This window comes from Pteropus alecto, unplaced genomic scaffold (assembly GCF_000325575.1).
Source record: "Pteropus alecto unplaced genomic scaffold, ASM32557v1 scaffold398, whole genome shotgun sequence".
In the NCBI taxonomy this organism is placed as follows: Eukaryota; Metazoa; Chordata; class Mammalia; order Chiroptera; family Pteropodidae; genus Pteropus; species Pteropus alecto.
In genome coordinates, this window is record NW_006442497.1 from 885177 (window position 1) to 893041 (window position 7865).

At 33.4% G+C, this 7865-nt stretch overlaps 1 protein-coding gene and 2 pseudogenes across 1 annotated transcript in view; 1 reads left to right on the forward strand and 2 right to left on the reverse strand.

Annotated features, from left to right (window-relative positions):
- The window catches only part of UBE2G1 (ubiquitin conjugating enzyme E2 G1), an 86549-nt gene that overhangs the window by 70858 nt on the left and 7826 nt on the right, over positions 1-7865 (reverse strand). The window lies entirely within an intron of this gene.
- Positions 3335-3453, reverse strand: LOC112471474 (annotated as a pseudogene).
- LOC112471483 lies at positions 6918-7036 on the forward strand (annotated as a pseudogene).

Sequence of the window (7865 nt, forward strand, 5' to 3'; positions counted from 1 at the left end):
TCCTCTCCAACATTTGTTATTACTTGTCCTGTTGATTATAGCCATTCTAACAGGTGTGAGATGTATTTCATTGTGGTTTTGATTTGCATTTCCCTAATAGCTAGCGATGTTGAGCACCTTTCATATATTTGCTGGCCATTTGTATGTCCTCTAGGGAGAAGTGTCTGTTGAGGTCTTCTGCCCATTTTTTGATTGGATCGACAAACCTAATAGTATTTAAAGTCAGCATTCAAATATTTACCTAAAGAAACAAGACTACCTCTGATGAAAAGTGAATTAGCCTTTAAACATTTTTCAATCTCCTTTCTGATACACAAATGAGCAAATTTCTAACCTATGCAGTATGAGAACACGGTCAAGGCAGTCGAAACCAAATACCACATTGAACATTTCAAAATAAAAAAGTATTCACAAAATGTCTAGCTTTGATTCGTGTTACTTTTTGCTATGCTCTCCAAATTAAACTATTTGTAAAAATGTGCACTCCGGGACTAAAAGAAACAACTTATAATTAAATGGCAGAGCTACTGTTATTTACTTAAACCTTTCTTAGGTAATACAACCATATCATTTTCGTGGTAATGCAGCTTTTCCATTACCTATAGAGAAAATGCTTCTATCTAGCTCATCCAAAGTGGTATCAGATTATGAAGAAACCATTAAAAAGGAGAGTGGTCAGAACACATTTTTTTAAAACTCCAATGTTAATTATTACTTGAACCATAAATAATCAATCTCCAGGGGCCCATATAGGTTAACGGAAGTTTATGGAAGTTCAGGGCAGAAAACAGAAAATACATCAGGTGTTTTAACAAGAAATTTAATGAGGAATTATGTGCTTATAAAATTACTTAAAGGGCTAAAAGAATGATTTAGAGAAAAAAACCTCCAGTGTGACAGCTGGAGAAATATAGAACTGACCCACCAATAGCCCTTAAGCTAAGAGTTCAAGAACAGAATATAGTAACTGTGATCCAGATTCAGAAAGATGAAATCAAGAAGAAATCACTACACAAATCCATGCAATGTTGTACTGCATATCATATCCAGTGTAATAAGAAAAATAAGAGGGAGTAAAGAATTAAAATTGTGATTACTTGCAGACCATAATTACATACGTAGAAAATCCTAAGAAAAATATTTTTAAAAACTGGTAACTCAATTTAGCAAGGCTAAATGACTAACTGGAAAATAAAATTTTAAATAATTTACAACTGCATTTTTTGAAAAACATGAAATACTTAGGTATACATTTAGCAGAGCAGGTACAAGATCTATACGTGGCAAACTGCAATTATGCTAAAATTTTTAAAAAACTAAATAAATTGAGAGATATAACATGTTCAGAGAATGAAAGACTCAATATTGTTAAAATGTCAATCTCTTCAAGTTAATCTATATATTCACTGTAATTCAACTCAAAATCACAGCAGATTTTTTTGTAGAAATTGTCAAACTCACTTGAAAAGACCTCAAAAAGTCAAAACATTTTTCTTTAAAGAAAAACAGATTTATACTACATGATTTCAAGACTTACTATACGGCAAAAGACAAGAAACTATGATATCGGTATAAGGATATACATACAGATCAATATAGCAGAATACAGAGTCACCAAAGAGACCTATACAATAGGTTGGTCGACAGATTTAACAAAATTTCCAAGGTGACTGATTCAATAGGAAAAGGATAGTTTTCAACAAATGATGCTGGAACGACAGATATACTATGCTACAACACAGATCAACCTTAAAAACATTACGCTAAGTGAAAGAAGCCATGCACGAAAAACACATATTATCTTGTTTATATGAAATACTCATAAAAGGCAAGATTATAGGAAAAGAAAGTAGAATAGAAGCTGCCTGGGTATGGGGCTGAGAAAGGAGAGTGACTGCACAAAGTTTCTTTCTGTGATGGAAATCTTTTAAAATTACATTGTACTGATGGCTGCACAAATCTAAATGTACTAAAATGTACTGAATTGTACTAAAATGTACTAAACTGTACACAAAATGAGTGGATTTTATGGTATGCAAATTAAACTTTAATAAATCTGTTACTAAAAAGACTTCTATAGGGGAAAAAAGGATACTAAGTTCTTGGAAATTAGAAGTACAACTGCCAAAATGAAAAATGGCCAGTCTAAATAACGAAACAGGCATGGTCGAAGACCAAGTCACTAATAAAGAAAAAAAAAAAAAAATGGAGGAAATCTTTACAGAGGCAAAGAAATGAGATAAAAGAGTTCAAACACCTGACTAAAAATTCCAAAGATAATGCAGAGGAATGTAGGGGATGACAAAAAAAAAGGGAAATTTCTGAGCTAAAAACGGCCTAAGTCTTCAGTCTAAAAGAACCCAATGAGAGTCTACCTTTTAGACTCCAAAACAATGAATGAAAAAGTTACATTTAAGAGACACATATGGGTAAAAATTTATAACTCCAAGTATACAGAAAATTTTTTAGAACTTCAAAAAAGTATCTACACAGAAACAAAAATTAGACTGACATGAGTCATTCTTCATCACTGTCCACACATTAAGGAATTTTGGACATTACAGACAATGGAACAATGACATCAAAAAGTTACAAAGGAAAATATTTTCAACCTATAATTCAATTCCCAGAAAACCAAACAATCAAATGTGAGGACAAAATAGGCATTTTTCAATATGCAAAGACTCAAAATTTACTATCCACACACTCTTAATAAAAATTAAGAAATACTAAAAGAGGACAACATGCGGTAGGAGAAAAATGGTATTGAGTATAAGCCAGAATAACTAAGTGAAGGTAGAAGGAAGTAAGAGTTTAATATTTAATGATTCTCCTTCAACAGGCAAAGTTTCAATGAGAATTCAGCTTCTCTTTAGGTCCAAAATCACTATTTGATATTATAATGAGTTTATTTACATAATCTTATAAACACTGTTTTCTGTTTTTCCTTTTTTGAGAGAAGACAAACATAAGACTTATTCAGCTATAAAAGAGAAGATAAATATAAAACCTGACAACATAAAAATAACAATTAACAAAATCTGTAGAAAGGAGGAAATCATTAAATGGTAAGTAAGCAAATTTCTTTACCTTTCATAGCAGAGACTCCTATGAAAGGCTGAGAAATCGTTTTATTAATAGTAATAAAGACAACCATTTTAAAAAGCTACAAATATATAACAAAAATTAGGAAAGAGAAGTAGTGTTATTACACCAAATTCTTCATCTTTTTTTTTTTTTTTTTTTTTAGGCGAGGCAACCCTTGGTTGACCTCACAGATTGCAAGGGCCTTGTCAGCTTACAATCTCTTATTTTTTTTATTTTTTATTTTGTACGCCTACAGCACCTGGTCTTCCTAGGTGGTCTCTCATCCAAGTACTAACCAGGCCCGACCCTGCTTAGTTTCCGAGATCAGATAGGATAGGGCTTGGTCAGGGTGGCATGGCCATAGACTATATTCATCTTTTATAGTGAGAAGTAAATTCATGAATTAATAGGAGGTATGTAAATTACAGCGAAAATCATAAGCATGAACTATAAATTACCTTCTAGAGAATGGAAAAGAAGGCTTACCTTTTATATTCTCTTCAGTAGAATCTGTTTTTTTCATGAATATTCAATATTTTTATAATTTAAAAAATTTTTAATAAAGTGAAGCGTGTTTTAGCCATACCATGGAATATTTTGTGTGTGTGGCGGGGGGGAGACTGCAGAGAACAAAATAAGCCTCTACATACCAATGCATAAAGATGTCTCCACTATATTAAGTGAAAAACCAAGATGAAGAAAAATGCATTGGGTTTAAAATGTGTTATAGCCACTTTGGTAGACAATTTGACAGTTTCATATCAAGTTAAACACACTCTTAGCATACAACCAGTAATTATACTCCTAGGTACTTATCCAAGTGAATTGAAAACTTATGTTCATACAAAAACCTATATACAATATTTACAGCAGCTTTATTCATAATCACTGAAAACTGAAAACAAGCAAGACAACTAAGTTATCCTTCAACATGGGAATGGATAGGCAAATTGGTAAAATGGAATGTACACAGTAAGTACATAATGAAATACTATTCGGTCATAAAAAGGAACAAGCTACTGATTCATGTAACAACATAGTTGAATTTTAAGTTCATTTTGCTAAGTGAAAGAAACCATACCCTAAAAGCTACATATTACATTCTGGAAAACAAAAAACTGGAAGGACAGAAAATAGATCAGTGATTGCCAGAGATTGGTGGAGAGGGGAATGGTAGACTACAAAGAGACAAAAAGAGGAAATTTTAGAGTGATAAACTATTCTGTATTGTCTTGCAGTGGTAGATACACGACTTTATGCCCTCATCAAAAGCCACAACAGACACATGTATCTCAAAGAATGAACTCTAATGTATGCAAAATAAATTTTAAAAATTAATGAGGATAGAATGAAGACTAATGACAAATGAATCTAACTGTATTACAAATGTATGATATAACCTCACTAAAAAAGTTAGGGGGAAAAGGAGCTGGCCTAAGTAACCTAAGCTGGAAATTAGTTTTTACTGTAAACTGGAAAAGGACCAAAAAAACTGTACATGAACAGTACTCTAGTTGTAAATTTATTTCCACAAGGGTAGGGGTTAACAATTCTGAAACTGCTTTTAAATAAATGGATTTCTTACTATCAGAGAGGGAAGTTACAGAAAAATAGGAAAGGAAGGCTGGAATGAACACTCTGATACTTTATTAGAGTCAGTAACATCAATATGAACGTAGGTATAAGCTTAATATACATACAGATGGATAAACGGAAACAGAGATATGTATATAGCTGGGTTAATATAAATATACACTGCATACCTCTGTCCTATAAAGTAATATAACTTCAGTAGCAATGAACACTTCTAGTGGCCATATCTTGGTTTCTAGATACCATTCTTGAGAAACAGCTCATTCTAGGGCTAGAATAGAGAAAATACAAGATAGGTCTGATATATCATGTAGTCATCAGAAAATAAGGAAGCGTTCAAAAACTAAAAGGATGAGTGCATGTCAAAGGGACACAGAAGCCAACCTGAAAGAACTCTCAATGACCAAAGCTGAAACAATTTAGGAACAAAATAAATATATGGTTAATTTAATGTCAACTTGCCTAGGCCACAGTACCCAGATATTTGGTCAAACATTATTCCAGGAGTTTCTGTGAAGGTGTTTTTCAAATGAGATTACTATTTAAATCAGTAGACTCTTGAAAACAGAAGATTACTCTCTATTAATGTTAGTGGACCTCATCCAATAAGTTTAGCGCCTTAATTTAAAAAAAAAAAAAAAAAAAAGACTGACCTCCCCTAAGAGGTAATTCTGCCAGCTGACTGCCTTCCGAGTTGAACTGCAACATCAGCTCTTCCCTAGGTGTGTCCAGGCTGCCAGGAAGCCCTGCATATTTTGGACTTGCCAGTCCAAATCAACGTAACTGACATATATATGTAACTCCACCCACCTATAGGTTTTGTTTCTCAGAAGAACTATAATACAGATTTAACCCAAAGTATAAAATAAAATATACAGGTCCATACTGAATAGAGGATTGAATTAACAAATAGGGGATAAGTGACAAATTTCTTTACAGAAGAATTCCAGATAATATAAGCAGATATTCCCCCTCCGGGAGGTAGGGCCTAGTCCCTCCTTCCCACATGAATGTGGGATGGTCTCAGTAAAAGAGAAAAATAGTAACTTTACAGTGGAAAAACCTGACCAACACTGCCTTAACCAAGTGATCAAGGTTCATATCACTAATGTCGTCCTGAGGGCATCATATACATTTCCACCTCTGTAGTATTCTTTCTGAAAACTCATAAACAGTCTAGTCATGAGAAAAACATTAGACAAACCCAATCAGAGGAACACTCTACAAAATACCTGACCAGTATTCCTAAAAACTATGAAAGACATGAAAAATAAGGAAACTCACAAAACAGAGGAGACTAAGAAGACATGACAACTAAAATGCAATATACTATCCTTGTACTCCTGGAGCAGAAAAATGAACATCAGGTATAAACTATGGAAATCTTAATAAAGTATGGATTTTAGTTAATAACAATGTATCAATACTGGTTCATTATTGTGATAAATGTACCATACTAATCTGTTAATAGGAAAAACTGGATGTGGGTATATAAGAATTCTCTGTACTCTCTTTACAATTTTTCTGTAAATTTTAAACTGTTCTAAAATTTAACATTTATTTATTTATTTTTAAAAGCCTATCACAGTAGTATTGCTTCCCCAACAGCCATACCATATGCCTTAGACCCTGAAGAGGGCAGCAGGAAGGACAGTACCTTCACCAGTGCCACTGCTGCACCTGCAAGAGTGAAATATAAACCAAACTGGATTATGACAGTTTTGTTCTGTTTCCACCAGGCAAATGGTAAGGGTAGAAGCAGCAGCAAAGGTATAATCCTAAGGGAGAAACATAAAAACAACCAGAAAAGCCACTGAAAAAAATACAGTATTTCCCCAGGGAACTACCACATCAAAAACGTTCACAACAGTTTGAAATAAGAAGTTAGTGCAGCTTGAAGTCCTAGACTTCTAATGGTGACAATACAAACCATCCTATGCATTGCTACATTTTTAAAAAACATTTTTTAAAGATAATTATCATCTACTTACATAGAGTAAAAGAGTATTAAGGAAAGTCTCAGAGTAACACCCCTCTCTACATAAGCTACTGTATTAAAAGCAGGAGTCTTGGTAAAAAAGATGATCTGAATTTGAAATATATCTTTGCCACTTACTTGCTAAATAAATTTTAAGAAATAACCTGATCTTGATCTAGTGTTAGGTTGCTTAGAGAATCAAGTGTGGGAACTTTAATGAACTCAACTTCAGAAAAATCACTTTATGATTTCCACTAAAATCTTTAACACTGCCACCCTGAACAAGCCCGATCCCATCTGATCTCGGAAGCTAAGCAGGGTCAGGTCTGGTTAGTACTTGGATGGGAGACCACCTAGGAAGACCAGGTGCTGTAGGCGTACAAAATAAAAAATAAAAAAAATAAGAGATTGTAAGCTGACAAGGCCCTTGCAATCTGTGAGATCAACCAAGGGTTGCCTTGCATAAAAAATAATAATAATAATAATTTATAAATAAAATGAAATCTTTAACACTAGAAGTTCTTCCTTTCAGAATTTCCGCTTACTAAAAAAGGCAAAATGCAATAAAAAGAAAAATAATCAAATGTTATTTATGGCTGCAAAAGGACAGCTGATGTTATAGCACATGTATGTTTTTATCTTTTCCAAATCTATAAAAAAAAAGTTCATCTGTAATTAGAAAAATTATTTTGAAACATACATTTGCCATTTTCCTCTAGAATATCTTGATTTAGGTTACCTGACATTTACTTTAAATACATTTAACTCATCCTCAAAATAGTAAGAAAATCAAAAGAATTTATGACCCTACAGACACCCCAGGACCCAAACAGGAAAGGGATTATTGGATCAATGCATTTGTATATTTTCTATGTAGACCTAATTTAAACAGTTAAAGGACAGGCTCAGAGATTAATGAAATCTAGTTGTCTTAGTTCTGCTACTGTGAATAAGCCAAACTGTTTCCTCTTCTGGAAAATGTGGTCAGCCATCTAGATAGGAAGCCTAAGGAAGCTGAGGTAGAGGACCAAAGATAAACTTTGAAGACATCGGAGGTGGGGTGGGGTAGGGAAGCTAAATTATAAAGAGTTAGAAAAACAATAGTCATAGTAAATAAACTACTTTGAGAGAAAAATAAAGACCTTGCTGAGACTGAAAGTGTTCCAACAAGTATCACTGGTCAAAGCCATACAAATTGGGGGGGGGG